The following is a 17676-nucleotide window of genomic DNA, read 5'->3' on the forward strand; positions in this document are numbered from 1 at the left end:
TTATCACCCCTAAAAGGAACTTTGTCCCCATTAGCAATGGCTCCCTATTTCCTCCCTCCAGTAGCCCCTTACAACACTTAATCTATTTTCTGTCTCTGCAGCCTATCCTGGATATTTTATTTAAATGGAATCATACAATACATAGTCTTTTGTGTCAATCTTTAGCATAATTTTCAACCATGTGGTACCATTAATTAGTACTTTCTTTTTTTAAGATTTTATTTATTTATTCATAGAGACAGAGAGAGAGAGAGGCAGAGACACAGGCAGAGGGAGAAGCAGGCATCATACAGAGAGCCTGACGTGGGACTCGATTCAGGGTCTCCAGGATCACGCCCTGGGCTGCAGGCGGCGCTAAACCGCTGCACCAGGGCGGCCCTTCATTATTTTTTATAACTAAATATATACCATTGTATGAATATATCATATTTTGTTTATCCATTCTTTTTTTTTAAATTTATTTATTCAATAGAAGGACAGGGAGAGAGAGAGAGAGAGAGAGAGAGGCAGAGACAGAAGCAGGGTCCATGCAGGGAGCCCAATGCGGGACTTGATCCCAGGACTCGAGAATCACGCCCTCGGCCAAAGGCAGGCACTAAACCGCTGGGCCACCGAGGCTGCCCTCTTCCTACCTTTTCAAATGGCTGTATAGTTTTCAATTGTGTAAATGTGTCACTGTTTATTCTTATCAGTCCTTGTCGCTGGATATTTAGGATATTTACAATATTTCGTTATTACAAATGCTTATTTGTTTTTTTTTTACAAATGCTTATTTGTAATGCTATCATAAACACTATAATGCTCTGAAAAATAATGTTCATTTTTAAATTTAAATTCAATTAGCTAAAAAAAATTCAATTAGCTAATGTATAGTAATGCTATTACAAATAATGTTTACAAAGAAATACTTACACATAATGAAATATTTGTGCATGTCTTTCTCCTATCTTGGAAGTGTATTTTCAGGTTAAATGCCTAGAATTAAAATTATAGGGTTAGAACATGAATGTATATATAGTTTTCTTATGTGTTGCCAAATTCACTTCATAGAGGTTGTAGCATTATTTTATTCCTGTCAGCAATGAATGGAGTGCCTGCTTCCTCATAGCCTAATCAACAGAGTACACTACATTTTTTTTTACCAAATTTTATTTTTTTACCCAGCTTATCAGTGAGAATTATATTTTTACTTTGCATTTATCTAATTTTGAGTGAAATTGAACATTTTTTTGAAATTGTTAAAGGTCATCCTAAAGTATCCAGCATCATCTGTCCTGGCCCAGATGAGAACTGTCTAGCTAACCCATAGAATCATATTAAACAATAAATCTTGCTTTAAGCCACTAAGGTTTTTTGCTTATCTATTTTCTTAAGAATTCATTTATTTGGGGCAGCCTGGGTGGCTCAGAGGTTTAGTGCCACCTTCAGCCTGTGGTGTGATGCTGGGGACCCGGGATCGAGTCCCATGTCAGGATCCCTGCATGGAGCTTGCTTCTCCCTCTGCCTGTGTCTCTGTCTCTGTCTCTCTCTCTCTGTGTGTCTCTCATGAGTAAATAAATAAAATCTTTAAGAAAAAAATTTTTTTTTTATTTGACAAAGAGAGCGAGAAAGTGGCAGAGGGAAAAGAAAGTTTTTACTCACAAAATAAAATAAAATGTAAAATGGGAACCTGGCTGGTTCAGTCAGTACAGCATGTGACTCTTGCAAGTCGTGATCTTAGGGCTGTGAGTTCAAGCCCCATATTGGGCGTAAAGAATATGTTAAAATAAATAAAAATTTTTACTCTTGATTTCAAGTTTTCTTAGATTGTAATAAGAATGTTGTTTGTAATGTGTCTTTCTTAAACATTTTTTAAAGATTTTATTTATTTATTCATGAGAGACAGAGAGAGAGAAGCAGAGACATAGGCAGAGGGAGAAGCAGGCTCCATGCAGGAAGTCTGATGTGGGACTCCATCCTGGGACCCCAAGATCACACGCTGGGCTGAAGGCAGATGCTCGACCATCCAGGTGTCCCTGTTTGTAATATACTTACTTCATGGTTTTTGTTGAGATTTTTTTTTTTTACTATGTAACTAATTTCATAAATGCTTCATGTGCACTAAAGAATTAGGTATATTTCCTATTATTAGAGGGTAAAGTTTGATATATGCATTAAAGCTACCATATTTGTTATACTGTTTAGAACTCTTTTACATCGTTTGTTAAAATTGACGTGTTAGATTTAGAATCACGTATTATAGATTTATACAATTAGTGTGTTTCTATTTCTCCTTGTACTTTTTTTTTTTTGTACTTTTTTTTTTAAGTGAGCTTGTTTGTATTTATCAGGTATATCTTTGCCTATCCTGGTTTTTTTTAGTCTCTGTATTTGTTTGTTTGTTTGTTTGTTTTAAGATTTTACTTACTTATTCATGAGAGACACAGAGAGGCAGAGACACAGGCCAAGGGAGTAGCAGGCTCCCTGCAAGAAGCCGGACTCGGGACTCCATCCTGGACCCCGGGATCACGCCCTGAGCCAAAGGCAGACGCTCAACCACTGAGCCACCCAGGAGTCCAATCCTCTCTGTGTTTCACTTAATTTTAAGTATGTCTCTTAAGTAAAGCATAGGTTGACTTTTGTTTTGTCTCAAAATGTGAGTATCTTTTTCTTTTAATAGGTGAAACAAAGGGATGCCTGGGTGGCTCAGCAGTTGAGCCTCTGCCTTTGGTTCAGGTCATGATCCTGGAGTTTCAGGATCGAGTCCCATGTCAGGCTTTCCAGAGGGAACCAGCTTCTCCCTCTCCCTCTGCCTATGTCTCTGCCTCTCTCTCTGTCTCTCATGAATAAATAAATAAAATATTTACCAAAAAATAGGTGAAACAAGTCCATTTATTTATTTATTTATTTATTGGGTTTAAAAAAATTACTTAAGTAATCTTTACATCCAACATGGGGCTCGAATTCACAACCCCAAGATCAAGAATCAATGCTCTACCAATTAAGCCAGCCAGGTGCCCCAAAACAAGCCCATTTACATTTATTGATATGACCTATGTATTTGATCTCCACTGAAATAATACAAAGTATATTTTGTAACCATAGATAGTGGAAATAGCCCATGGATCAAAAAGGAAGTCATAAGGGAAGTTAGAAATATTTTTAATTGACTGAAAATGAAAACATAACATATTGGAATTTGTGGGATCCAGAGAAATTTGAGAAACTGTCTTTTTCTAGAAAATAAGAAGTGTCTTGAATCATTAGTACTCTAAGATTTCACTTTAAAATAAAGGAGCAATTAAACTGAAAGTAAGCAGCTAGAAGGAAATAATAAAGGCAAGAACAGATATCAGTGAAATTGATAACAGAGAAACAATAAAGAAAATCAGTGAAGTCAAAAGATAGTTCTTTGAAAAGTTTGACAAATTAATATATTCAATTGATCAAAATAAATAAATAAAAGAGAGAAGATATTAACTGGCAATATTAAGAATGTAAGAGGGGACATAATTTAATATACTACATATATTTAAAAAATAAGGCAATATTATGACAAATTTATTTTCAAAAAAATTGAAAACAAAAACAAGATGGACAAATTCCTTGAAAGATACACACTAAAAAGAAAGAAAGAAAGAAAGAAAGAAAGATACACATTGCCAAAGATTGCCTGAATAGCCCATATCTATTTTAAAATTTGAATTTATAGATAAAAACTTTGCCATGAAGAAGACTCCAGTTCCAGAGGGCTTCACTGGTTAATTCAACCAAACATCTAAGAAAGTTACAATACTAATTCTGTATAAACTCTTTTTGAAAACAGAAGAGAGAGCACTTCCCAACTCATGAGGTCAGCATTACTGTGGTACCAAAACCAGAAAAAGATGTTATCTTAGTCCTTCTGGGCTGCTATAACAAAATACTATAGTCTGGGTGACTGATAGACGATGGAAATTTATTTCTCATAGTTCTGGAGGCTGAGAAATCCAAGATCCAAGCTCTAGTAGAATGAATGTCTGATGGAGGCCTGCTTTCTGGTTCATTGGTGGAAGGGACTGGGGATCTCTGTGGAGTCTCATTTTTGTAAGAGCACTAAGCCCATTCATGAAGGTTCCACTTTCATGACTTAAGTAGTTCCCACATCTCCTCATAGCATCACACTGAGCATTACATTTCAACATAGGAATTTTGAGAGGACACAAATATTCCATCTATAGCAAGACATTAATAGGAAAGAAAGCTATAAATCAATATTTTTTAAAGATTCTTTATTTATTTATTCATGAGAGACACAGAGAGAGAGAGGGGCAGAGACACAGGCAGAGGGAGAAGCAGGCTTCATGCAGGGAGCCCAATGGGGGTGGGACTCAACCACAGTACCCCAGAATCACGCCCTGGGCTGAAGGCAGGTGCTAAACTGCTGAGCCACCCAGGGATCCCAGCTATAAATCAATATTACTCATGAATATACTCATTAAAATCTTTAACAAAATATTAGCATATCAAATCCAGCAATATGTAGGAAGTGTGATACATCAAAAGCAAGTGGGGTTTCTCCTAGAAATGCAAGGGTAAGTCAATATTTGAAAATCAAAAAAGAAAATCAATATAACTCACTCTCTTAACAGGCTAAAAAACTACAAATAATCATCTCAATAAAAAGCAGAAAAAATTATTAAATTCCTCATCCATTTAAATTATAATTTAAACTGATAAATTATTGAACACTACATCTGAAAGTAATGATGCACTATGTGTTAGCTAACTGAATTTAAATTAAAAAAAAGGAAAAATCTAGAGCTAATATCATGGTGAAAGATTAAGTGCTTTCTTTCTCAGATCAGAAATAAGGCAAAGATGTCTACTCTAATCACTTCTATTAAACATTGTATTGGAGGTGATAGCCAGGACAGTAAGGCAAGAAAAAAAAAAAAAAAAAAGCATACAAACTGGAAAGGAAAAAAATAAAACTTCTTGCTTATAGACAATTTGGCTATCCATGAAAATCTCCCCCAAAACAAAACAAACTCAAAACCTAGAATAATTAGGAATTTTAGCAAGGTTGGAGGATATAAGATCAGTATAAAAAAAGTTACTGTTTTTCTCCCTATGATCCAGGAATTGCACTACGGGTATTTACCCAAAGAATACAAAAGCACTAATTCAAAGGGTTATATGCATCCTTATATTTACAGCAGTATTATTTACAGTAGTCAAATTATAGAAGCAGCCCAAGGATCCATCAATAGATGAATGGATAAAGAAGATGTGATATAATAGACAATGGAATATTATTCAGCCATAAAAAATGAAATCTTGCAAGAAAAAAATCTTGCCATTTCCAACAAGAATGAAATTAGAGAGTATAATGCTAAGTGAAATAAGTAAGTCAGAGAAAGACAAATACCATAGGATTTCACTCATATGTAGAATTTAAGAAACAAAACAAATGGGCAGCCCGGGTGGCTCAGTGGTTTAGCGCCACCTTCAGCCCAGGGCCTGATCCTGGAGATCCAGGATCGAGTCCCATGTCAGGCTCCCTGCATGGAGCCTGCTTCTCCCTCTGCCTCTCTGTCTCTCGTGAATAAATAAATAAAATCTTTTTAAAAATAAAAAAAAGAAACAAAACAAATGAGCAAAGGGAAAAAAGAAGGAGAGAAATGAACCAAGAAACAAGACTCTTAACTATAGAGAACAAACACCCCCACCACAGGGAAGGTGGGTGGGGTTTGGGTGACATAGGTGATGGGAATTAAGGAGTACACTTGTCATGATGAGCACTGGGTGATGTATGGAATTGTTGAATCACTATATTGCACACCTGAAACTAATATAACACTGTATGTTAATTCTACTGGAATTTAAAAAGTCACTATATTTCTGTATGCTAGCAATGAACAATTGTAAATTGAAATAAAAAAGCTTAAAAATGTGAAATGTTTAGGAGCAAGTCTGACAAATTTTATGCAAGATCCATATAGAAAATGGAAAAATAGTAATTAAAGAAACTTTAAACCTGAATAAGTAGAGAGATATTCATGGTTAGAAGACTCAAATTATTGACATGTGCGTTCTCCCCCAAATTGATTTATAGACTCAACATAATTCCAATCGTTTTTTAATATTTGATTTACTAATTCTAAAATTTAAAAATATACAGAAATCAAAGGATCTGGAATATCAAAATTAAATTTGAACAAATACAATCGGTTTGATTTCAAGACTTATAAAGCTATGGTAATCAAGGCAATGTTACATTTGTATAATGAAAGACATATAAATCAATGATACAGAACATGAGTCATAATTAGACTTACATATATATGGCCAATGGATTTTTCCACAAAGACATCAAGATAATCCAATGGTGTTTTTAAGAAATAATCCTAGAATGACTGAATATACATACAAAAGGAAAAAAAAAACCTTCAACCCTTACCTCACACCATATATAAAAATTTATTTGAAATGGATCACATACCTGTAAATGTAAATCATAAAGCTATGAAGCTTCTAGGAAAAAAACTTTTTTTACCCTGGCTTAGGCAAAGATTTCTTGGATCACACAAAGCATGAAGAGGAAATTTTAAAAATTGATAAATTGTACTTCATTAAATTAAAAACTTCTCTTCAAAAGAGAAGACTAAATGATAAGACAAGCCACAGACTTTAGAGGCAATATTTAACACATACTTGATAAAAGTCTTGTATCCAGAATATACAAAGGACTTTCAAAACTCAATAAGAAAATAAACAAGCAAGGGCACCTGGGTGGCTCAGTGGTTGAGCATCTGCCTTTGGCTCACGTCGGACTCCCTGCAGGGAGCCTGCTTCTCCCTCTGCCTATATCTCTGCCTCTCTCTGTGTGTCTCTTGTGAATAAATGAATAAAATCTTAAAAAAGAAAGGAAGGAAAATAAACAAAAAAACCAATACAGATGGGCAAAATGTTTGTACAGACAGTTTAACTTTTCCTTAAGCATGTTACAGTTTGCGGTGTGCAGCTTTAAAAAGGGGTTCTCTGTCAGTCTTCCTACTTCATCATTGTCTTAACCACTGTCTTTTAGCCTCTCTTTAAAACCAAAACTTAAGGAGCATCTGGGTGGCTCACTTGGTTGAGTGTCTACCTTTGGCTCAGGTCATGATCCTGGGGTTCTGGGATGGAGCCCTGTGTCTGACTCCCTGCTCAGCAGGGGCCTGCTTCTCCCTCTTCTTCTGCCTGCCACTCCCCCTGCTTGTGCTCTCTCTCTCTCTGTCAAATAAATAAATGAAGTCTTTAAAAAAAAAAAGGTAAAACAAAAACTTGAGGTTGTCAGATGGTATGGGCTGAATTGTATCTCCCCCAAAAGACACTGAAGTCCTAACCTCCAGTACTTGTGAGTATTGTCTTACTTGGAAATGGTTTTAGCAGATGATCAAGGTATGATGAGGTTATTAGGGTGGGCCTTAATTCATTATGACAGGTGTTCTTATAAATACAGGGAAATTGGACACACATGGAGGGAAGACAATGCCAGGACCCAGGAAGAACACCATCCACAAGCCATGGAATGTCTGGGGTTACCAGAAGCCAGGAGAACCAAATGGAATATATTCTTCCTCAGCTCTCAGAAGGAACCAACATGATTTCAGACTTCTACCCTTTAGAACTGTTGTTACACAAGGGGCACCTGGGTGACTCAGTTGGCTGAGTGACTTCGCTCAGGTCATGATCTCAGGGTCCTGGGATCGAGCCCCATATCGGGCTCTGCTTCTCCCTCTCCCTCTACCCTTCCCCTGCTTGAACTCTCTTTCTTTCAAATAAATAAATAAAATCTTAAAAAAAAAAAAAAAGAACTGTGAGACAATACATTTCTCTTGTTTTAGCCACCCAGTTTGTGATACCTGTTGTGGTGTCCCCAAGAAACTAACACATTAGAGGTCAGTGGATGCCCCCAGAGCAGTTGTTATCAGGACTCACTTTCCCCCACTTTTTGTCTCTGTAGATTACCCTTACTTTCTTCCATTACACTCTGCATGCCAAAATGTTTGGTTTTTTAAAAAATATTTATTTGTTTATTCATGAGAGACAGAGAGGCAGAGACATAGGCAGAGGGAGAAGCAGGCTCCATGCAGGGAGCCCGATGCAGGACTCAATCCCGGATCCCGGGATTAGGCCCTGAGCTAAAGGCAGATGCTCAACCGCTAAGCCACCCAGGCATCCCTCAAAATATGTTTAAAAAATATTTTATCCGGGATCCCTGGGTGGCGCAGCGGTTTAGCGCCTGCCTTTGGCCCAGGGCGCGATCCTGGAGACCCGGGATCGAATCCCACGTCAGGCTCCCGGTGCATGGAGCCTGCTTCTCCCTCTGCCTGTGTCTCTGCCTCTCTCTCTCTCTCTCTCTCTCTCTCTGTGTGACTATCATAAAAAAAAATAAAAAATATTTTATCCAATTATTTGTTTTGTTTGGGGATTTTTTTTTAAGAAAATCTAGTCTTCATTTTATTGTAAATGAAAGTCTGATTGACTCTTCTAGAGTAACTTTCTGAAGATGGAGTTTGGTTTCTCTCAGGTATTTATTACTTGCCAAGTCCAATTTATTTTTTCTTTGTGCCTTCATTATATCTAATATCTTATTATACTCTGTATATGGTGTTTTGTTTCAATAAGTTCCTAGTCACTCACTTCTGTATACTCAGCATATAGAAAAATACCTCATATATAATAGGTATTTAACAAGTGGTTATTAAAAGGAATATACCTGCATAATGGTCACATGTACAGATGTATATATAGTTGCTTGTAGCAATGACTTTAAGTCTTAATTCAAAGTTTTTATTCTTTTTTTTTAAAGATTTTATTTATTTATTCATGAAAGACACACAGAGAGAGGCAGAGACACAGGCAGAGGGAGAAGCATCCCAGGACCCTGGGATCATGACCTGAGCCAAAGGCAGACACTTAACCACCGAGCTACCCAGGTGCCCCTCAAAGTTTTTATTCTTAATCCACAATATCTGTGTTACTCAAGGTTATGGTCACCTAAGAGGGATTTTCTTTTCTTTCTGATTAATCTAACTAAATATAAGTCTCAGGAAACATGTTGGTTTATGTCAAAACAAGTTTCCTGTATTAGACCACAAAATGACTTCTTAATAAATATTATTCTTTTGTTACAACGCTGTAACATAAATATAATTATATCCATTTTACAAATGTGAGAATAAGGATCAGAAAGGTTAAGTGAAAAAAAAAAAAAAAGGTTAAGTGGCTGTTCCAAGGTGAGATATATAGTGTGTTCCAGAGTTGGAACTAAAGTTTATTTGGCTCTAAAACCATTCACTCACTAGCCTACACTGACTACTTATTATGGATCCCGTTATGTAATGCTTAGGAAACTCCTATGTATTTTTTTTATTCTCATTTGAATCAGAATATCATAGTCACTTATTTCAAAATAAATGAAGACACCTTTCAAAATACCTACTTACTTATGCGTTTAATAATGTATTTTATGTCCTTGCAGTTACTTTCTATTGTTCACCTGGTGTATTTGCTGATATAGACACCCTCAAAGAGTTCATGCTGGAAAAACAGCCAATGTTTTTGAGGTAGCTTTTCCTTTTTCTTCTCAATAAGGGAAGTTTTCCGCTATGGGATATTTAAATCCATATCATAATTCTTCTAATAAGAATTTCCATAATAAAACTGCTTTTTGTGTGTGCGCTTACTTAGACTTTGCATGCTTTCTAGTTGTTATGTGTATGCCATGTGTAAACTTTACCCAAATATTTTTTAAGTTCCTTAAGGTCAAGAATGGATTTCCTGTTACTTTGTATTCTCCACTAATGATAATTGCCATTTATTAAAGGCTTACTAAGTACCAGGAGATTTACACACATTTCATTTATTATTTATAATAACATGACAAATTAAGTATTATTACCCCCATTTTACAGATGTGGGAAACCTCTGATATAATTTGTCCCAAGGTTGTAAATCTAGTAAGTGACTATAGTGATGAGTACTTAATATGTGGTTGTTGAATTGACTGATATGTGGTAATTCTCCTCAAAGATCTTTCCATCTGGCCATAATGAAGTTAAAGAAGACATGGGTTTGTATCTGTATGCTATAAATTACTAGCCTGTGATTATGGGGGAGTTACTCAGTCCATATCTGAGTAACTGATTTGTAAAATTCAAGAATAAAGCTCAATCCATGAGAAAGGTTATGAATATTAAATTAGGTAATACAGATACAAAATAACAAATATTGGTTTATTAACTTGCTTGATTTTGTTCCTTTTCTCTCTCCTTTTACTGAAATGTAAACTTAATTAGTATATGTATAAATTAAGAAGTTCCAAAAAGAAAAGACATTTATTAAAGTATCCTCTATTTTCTTTGTATATATACACCTTAATGGACTACTAAAGGATGACAAAAATCAATTCAGTACTTTTTATATGCTAACATATTCATAACTACATTGAAAATCTTCAGAGAACCATCCCAGATCAATTACTATCATACTTTCTAAGGAGGGAGCCACTTGTATCTTAGGATGTTCATATCTTTTATAAATATTTAGGATTTTATTCCCTATAATATTGAATAAGAAGGCAGCAATCTTTTAATCTAATGAAAAGGGATTTAAATAGTCTTTCTTACATTCTTTTCCCCAAATAAACAAGATTTTGGGGTGAGACAATTTTTCTCTTGGTTGGTTTAATATCACTGTTGTTCTATCATTTGAATTTTATGTCTGAATTTTATGTCTTGATCTAATTTCTCTTCAGTCTATTGTGTTGCTGGATAAAGAAATCTCACAATGGCCATCCACAGTTCTATTGGTTAAATTCTACATATTTAAACTTAAAACAATGATATAAAATATTACTTTGCTTTAGAAATGTCAAATTAATTTCACACTGATCCTAAATACAATGTCTTTTTTTTTTGTAGAATACAAAATGTGCTACTAAAAATTCCCATATCTTCATCCTAATAACTCAAAAAGGATATTTTCCTTAGATAGTACTGATCTTTAAGATTCTTTTACATTGATAAACCACAACATTTACTTGCTGATCTTAGGGTATGGTGCGTGATATTTCAATACGATCTGATGAACTAAAAGGTACTTTGGAGTACTTTGTGGAAATTTTAAAAATTAGAATATTAATAAGTTTGTGTTGTGTATTTTATAGATACTAGCCATATATTTGAAGAACTGTGCGTTTTAAATATTTAAAACAAGCCTTTTTTAAGAAATCGAAAACAGTCATTTATCTTCAGCTGATGTTATTATGTACAGTTACTTCTCTTTTATGTTGCTACATCAATATTTTCCCTGTGACATCGGCGATGTCCTTCTGGATGCCAAAAAAATATATATCTTCCTCTAAGTGCCTTTGAATAAAGTTCCTTGCTTTCGGTAAGTACATTGTGTATTTAAACAATTATAGACAATGTATACCAGTCTCAGCCATTTTGATCACTCCTGAGCAAATTAGCCAGCATTAAATTCAGTGCTCTTGCCCATGTGGCCCTACTCAGGCTTCTCTAGTCCAGATGTCCAATGGTATCCACTCTCCCTTTCAGAAAGGTGCTGAACTTGCTCTTTTGGGACAGAATACGTATCTGTTGTATTTAAGTAAGACATACATATGTCATTTAAAATTTTGACCATAAACAGTAAGTGGTTATTTCCTAACTATGGGTTTTAAAAGCATTAAGCAAGTGAATTGGTAGAAAACTACACTGGAAATTGTTAAATTATCCATATCAAGATTAACTTGTTTATATTTCCCACAGTGGTATAATGAAAATAATTTTTGATCTTGTTTGCCCTGGTTTTGAATTTTTGGGCAGCTATCTTTTCAGTGATCTTGTTTCGTCCTTGCTTTTGGATTAGTTAGCAAGTTGCCCATCATGTAACTGAAATTAAATTAACCTACAGTCATAGCTATCTAAAACATTTTAAATGTTCTTTCTTCCTCTTGTCCCTATCACAATTCCATTTCTATTATTTCAAATTGGTTATATTAATTGTGGATGTTAAGTCACTTTCATATATATTTGCCTCATGACAAGAATTTGAAAAAATAACCTAGGTAGAACTAGGACCTGCCTCAGTATTTTCAGTTCTCTGATTTTAATTTATATCTTTCCCTGGACCATTAATGAAAATTATTTCACCTATATCTAAAAAATTATCAGCTTACATTTCTATAGATCATGATTTTACATCTTAAAATGGTAACATGAAATGAATTGACAGTATTTGTTCAAAATATCTATTTGCTCAGTAGTGAACTTTAGTAAAGAATATCTAAACATGCACGCATGTACATAAAAATACCCATTTAGGACAGGACTACAAAGTATTATTTTGAATACCTGCATGATAACAACTATATGCTTTTAGATAAACATAGAAAACTCTGGTCCATGTGCCCAGTGCAACATTTAACTGTAAAATAATGATCACTATAATTAACATATACAATTTACCAGTACAAATAATTTACTTTAAAAAGCCACATTAGATTTGATATCATAGTCCTCTCTTTATATTTTTCTATAAGTATCAACATTTTAACTTTCTATCAGTTAAAACAATTGGTCTTATCTTAATATGGCAAATTAAAATATATTATTTTTTGAAGACCAGAAATTTAAGACTTTCTAGATCTTGATCCTGCACTAAAAGTCTTAGCATATGTCAAAATATTAGATAGGTTTTAAGATTCCAGCAAATTTGTATTCAAAACATAAATACACACTTGCTACAACCTAATGTCCACACTTTTCCATTTAACTTTAAATAAAATACAGATTGAGTGCTTTTTCACTTATAGGCCTGTGATAAATTTAAATTAATTGGAATAACAATTACTTTTTAGCATCACAATATGATTGTTAAAGTTGAAGTAACGTTTGTGAATAGGGAAATAGATGGCTGAGAAAACAGGAATAGGGAGAAATGGAAACCTCTTTCTACATGCTATTTTTGTTCATCACCTAAAATGTGGAGGCAAAAAAGCACAAAATCAAATTTAAAAAAAAAGAAAAAAAGAAAAAAGAAAAAAGAGGTGGCCAGCCAAAAATATAGGTGATTATGTAGTGAAGGTTTTTGTTTTTTTTTTTAAAGGTGCTCCTATGTTCTAATTATATTTTACTTAGCCATGGAAAAGAGACTCTGGAACAATTACTTCTGTATCTAATGATAATTCTTATATATTATTATCTTGACAGTTAAAAATCATACCAGAATACATACTATTACTTATTTGAGTACTGAGATAGGAAATACTGTACTATTAATCATCATCAAATGTTGCTCCCTTCAATAATTTGATCCCACCTATTCTCCTAGTACATGAAATTTTACGATTTCATCTTGAATCATCCCTACACCTTAATAACTGATTTGCAAATTAGCTATCCCAAGACTTTCAACTGTTAAGATTCAATCATATCTTTTTTAGGCTTTAACATAAGAAGAAGTGCATGTTCCTTTTAAAATGGCCTGTATAGGTTTGGTCTAAAGTTTTTGGATTAGCACAATGTACATCAGAACACTGCTGCATCATTGAGGACAGTCCCTTTTTAGTAGGAATATCTGAAGGAGAAAACTATGGAACAAGTACTATTTGGGCCCAAATGGCTTTTACAACAGTTCCAGGATGTAAGACAAGGAGCTACTGTTACATTAGCTGTACACAGAATAGCCAAATTATAGAATAATTATTATTAAAGACCAGTGAGTTATTTTTCACTTTAACATTTTAAACTCAGGGCAGACTTCTTTACCAACAAGTTGTGCACATTGCACATTTAGAAGAAACAAGGGAGTAGACTGTGTTTTAATATGGTTGTGATAATTTGTTGCATTTCCAAATTAAAAGTTTAACATTACAAGATGTCAGTTTTGCTTTATAGTGAACTTTCACTATATATAACTAATCTGAAAAACTAAGGCATATAACTAAAATAAAATTAGTCAGCATGATATTGCTTTATATGGTCAAGATAAAGGATCTATTTTTTTTTTCCTAAGTAACTAGTGTACTGATTAAATATAAAGAGGAGCAGAAGCTATGTCTCCAAACATGTCCGTGGTACTTTTTAGCTTTTCACCTATCAATTCCAGAAACTGTCCCATTATTTTCATGTTAAAATATAATTAATATCACTTTAATTATGCCAATTAAAAGCGTTTGAGGTCCAGGAAAACCATTTCTTCTTGCACAGTATTGGTTATATGTAGGATTTCTTCTTAATATACAAAAGAAATGAGGGGTAGTTTGGACAAGGATTGGTAGTTTTTTTACTTCCTCGCAAAAGAGCTGATATTTCTGGCCGACTGGGTTTTTGGGGGGAGGGTGGTGAGAGAAGAGAAAAAGGCAGTACATAGAATCATACAACAGGCCTACACTAAAATTCTTCCTTGACCAATGAGGATGGGGGCTTGGAGAAGGAGAGGGGAGGTGGATTAACTGAAGTGTAATAATGTCAGTGTGGTTTAAAAAAAAAAAAAAAAAGTGCAAACTCTTTCCCTGACTCCTGTCCCCCTCCTTGTATGTGCTGGTACCTCTGGACCGTTCAGAAGCCATTTTAGAACTCAGGAAGCAAACTCTGCGAGTTCCACTTGTGCTTTTGCAGGTGCTGTGGTGGCAAGGATAACCTTTGCTCACTTGTCGGGTGTGTTACCCTGCTGTTATTTAATGTCTTGGGGAATTAGAAGACAGTACCGAAAAATCCCAAGCTCACATCCTAACACCTGAAGCTTGCACACTGCTTCTGCAGCAGATGGCACATCTCGCTGGAACCTTAATTTACCAAGTCAACATCCAGATCTGGAGAGTTTTTATTCTTGGAGACACCGCTGCAGATCCCCACTGGCTCTCCGGATCTATTCCGGGTGAAAACAAAACAAGAAGCCCCCTCGGAGGTGGTTTGCACGCGCGGCCGCACCCAAAGCGCCGGCGGGCCTGCGCCCGGCCCCGCGAGCGGAGGGTCTTTCCGAAAGAGCGTGCGTCCTGAGCCCCGGGCGACCCGGAGTCCAGGCGGGGAGGGCAGCACCGGCGGCAATGCCCGCGGCGGCTGGGCCCGGGCAGCCCGAGGTGCGCTGGTCCTCCCGCTCCTCCGCCGGGCGCGGGGCCGCGGGGCGCAGGGCGCGCTGGCACCGGCGGGACGCGGGCGCCGGCGCGGGCGGGGGCGGGGGCGGGGGCGGGGGCGGGGGGCGGCGGCGCGCGGGTCCCCGCCAGCTCACCTCCGCCGCCAGCGATCCGCTCCCCGCCCCGCGGCACCCGCTCCGCCGTCGCCCGCCGGCCCCGGGCTCGGCGCAGGTCGCGGGGACCCTCCGGCGCGAGGACCGCCGCCTCCGCGGGGACGGTGCCCGAGGCCGGGCCCGAAGAACCCCGGCCGCCCCCGCAGCCCGCGGCCCCGGAGCACAGAGGCCCGCTCCCTGCCCCCCGCCCCCCGCCTCCCGCCCGCCGCCCGGCGCGGCCGCGCTCGCACTCACCCCAGGGCGGCTCCAAGGTTACCCGCGGGGTGGGGGCTGGGGCGGGCTCCGGCCGCCGGCCTCCTTGCGGCTCCCGGGGCCGCGGCCCTCCCGACGCTCCCGGGCGGCCGCGGGGGCGAGCCCCGAGGCAGAGGAGGCTCCCGAGCGCGGGGAGGGAGGCCGAGCTGCGGAGGCACACGGGCGCCCGGGCTGGGGGCGGCCTCCCTTGGCTCCGGGTGCCCGGGGCGCCGGGTCAGGCGAGGTCGCGGCGACAGGGCGCCGGGCTGGGGCCGCGCAGCGGGGGCCGTGCACCCGGGGCCGTGCAGCCGGGCCGGGGGCTGCCGTCTGCTCCGCCGCGCGCGAGCTGCCCCGGGCCCGAGGGGGGGCAGAGAGCAGCGGGTGGCCGGACCTGCCGAGGGAACGAGCTAAATAAAAGGAGACTGTTATTTAAGGCGCGGAAATTTGAAATATTTGGACAGGAAGAGAAAAGAAAAGAAACCTTAGCGAGGGAGGGAAAAGAAAAAAACACACACCCGCGACGCGAGCTAACGGTCCTGAGGCTCCCCCACCCCCACGCCGGGCTCCTCCGCGCGCCCGGAGCGAGCGCCAGGCTCGGGCTTCCTGGCTGCGCGGCCCGAGCTGCCGTTGGAGCCCGAGAACTTCGAAGGGAGAAGGGATGTCCTCGCAGCCCCTGCATGGACGGCGCGGGTTAGCTTGGCAATGGGTAGAGGTTCGCCCCGGGTCTCAGGCTGAGATTTCTCCAGCCTCTCCCAGTAGGTCTCTCCGTGGATCTTTTTTTTTTTTTTTGGAACTGCCCTGTAAAATCACAACAGTCTGGAGATGGCAGGGCCGGGACTCCCCCCCCCCCCCCAGAGCCTTAGGATGATGGGCGCTGAGGGCAGGTCAGGAGGGTTGCGGGCACGACCCCCCCTCGCTCCAGCACCGTGACCTTGCAGCGCGTCTGGACTCCTACTTCTACCCCCGACAAAAGCCGAAAGCACCTTTTTTGGGAACTGAGATTTCGAAACCAGTCTCAGGCTACGGATTCCACAACGTTCGTTTGATCAACATGATTAGGAACATTTATAATATTACCAATTGAATTGCTTTCCTGGGCTAGAATTATTTTATCTATTGATTAGTCACCCAGTGTGGTGTGTGTGGGGGGGAGCTCATCACCTCATTGGGATTGTGTAATGTTTAGCAGAAAACTATTGACTCACTACCGAAATATGGTAAAATGGGGCTTGCTCAAAGGCTCAAGGACCAGAAAGGGGCCTGAGGTGCGGCTAGTGTCCCCCGCCTCCCCCAGGTATAAGCTTGAATGCGATTTACTGGGCAAAGGCTGAGCCCGAGTTGCCAGAGGTGTATGCGGACCCAGTGGAGAACTGCATTTGAGAGCGCATCCCTACTTCAGCATCCCACATCCTTCCTACAGCGTAGTCTCCTGGGGTTCTGAGCGCTGGGTCAGTGGGCGCTGCCGCTCCGCTCTGCATCTGAATTAAGTTCAGACCCTCCGCAACCTCAGCTCCCTGCCAATTAGATTCCATTAAACTCAGCAGCACCTTTTCTTCCACCCTATACATTTCGGCATATGCAAAGTCTTGCTGAATATTGTCGAGGTTTTTGAGAGATTGAATAATGGTTTTTCATATTTCCTAGAGGGGACCACATAACTCATTTCTAAAATACTTAGATTAGTAAAGCTATTTCCTGCAAAGAACCAGAGAAATGTGCCGATATTTTAATGCTTAGCAAATTTTAGGCAAATGAAGAGAGAGCTCCCGACTCCCCTTACTGTACTCCCAACCACTTAAGAACAAAGTACTCCTCTCTAGCTTTATAGACACCCTATGCCTTTATATTTGAAATTTCTAAAAAGTAATTTTAATGCTGAAACTTGGATACTGAAGAGTTCATTAAACTCCACTTTAAATTCAGAAACGTCCATCTTTACAGTTGCAACTCGCAGAAGGGTTCTTTTTATTTTTCAGTAAAAGGCTTGTGTTTAGAAAGCATTCAGCTTTCCAAAGGAGTGTATTTTGTGTACTGATTCTGGTTTTAAGATCCAAAACACAACACTTTTTCCTTAAAAATATCCCAATTTCTATTTCTTTCTAAATTTTAAAAATGAAATATTTTAAATTTAATTTTATGAAGCTGTCAAAAATTTATTCAGTAATTGTGGTTAGAGGTGGTGGA

General features: G+C 38.7%; 1 long non-coding RNA gene across 1 annotated transcript in view; it reads right to left on the reverse strand.

The window, feature by feature from the left end:
- Window positions 1-16274, reverse strand: part of LOC140602542 (uncharacterized) — a 66874-nt gene extending 50600 nt beyond the window's left edge. Inside the window, exons 1-2 of the long non-coding RNA XR_012005479.1 lie at window positions 15496-16274; window positions 913-975 (exon numbers count right to left, since the gene is read on the reverse strand). This is a non-coding gene — a long non-coding RNA (uncharacterized lncRNA). The remainder of the gene's footprint in view (window positions 1-912; window positions 976-15495) is intronic.
- Window positions 16275-17676: the final 1402 nt, after the last annotated feature.

This window comes from Canis lupus, chromosome 13 (assembly GCF_048164855.1).
Source record: "Canis lupus baileyi chromosome 13, mCanLup2.hap1, whole genome shotgun sequence".
NCBI classification, from domain to species: Eukaryota; Metazoa; Chordata; class Mammalia; order Carnivora; family Canidae; genus Canis; species Canis lupus.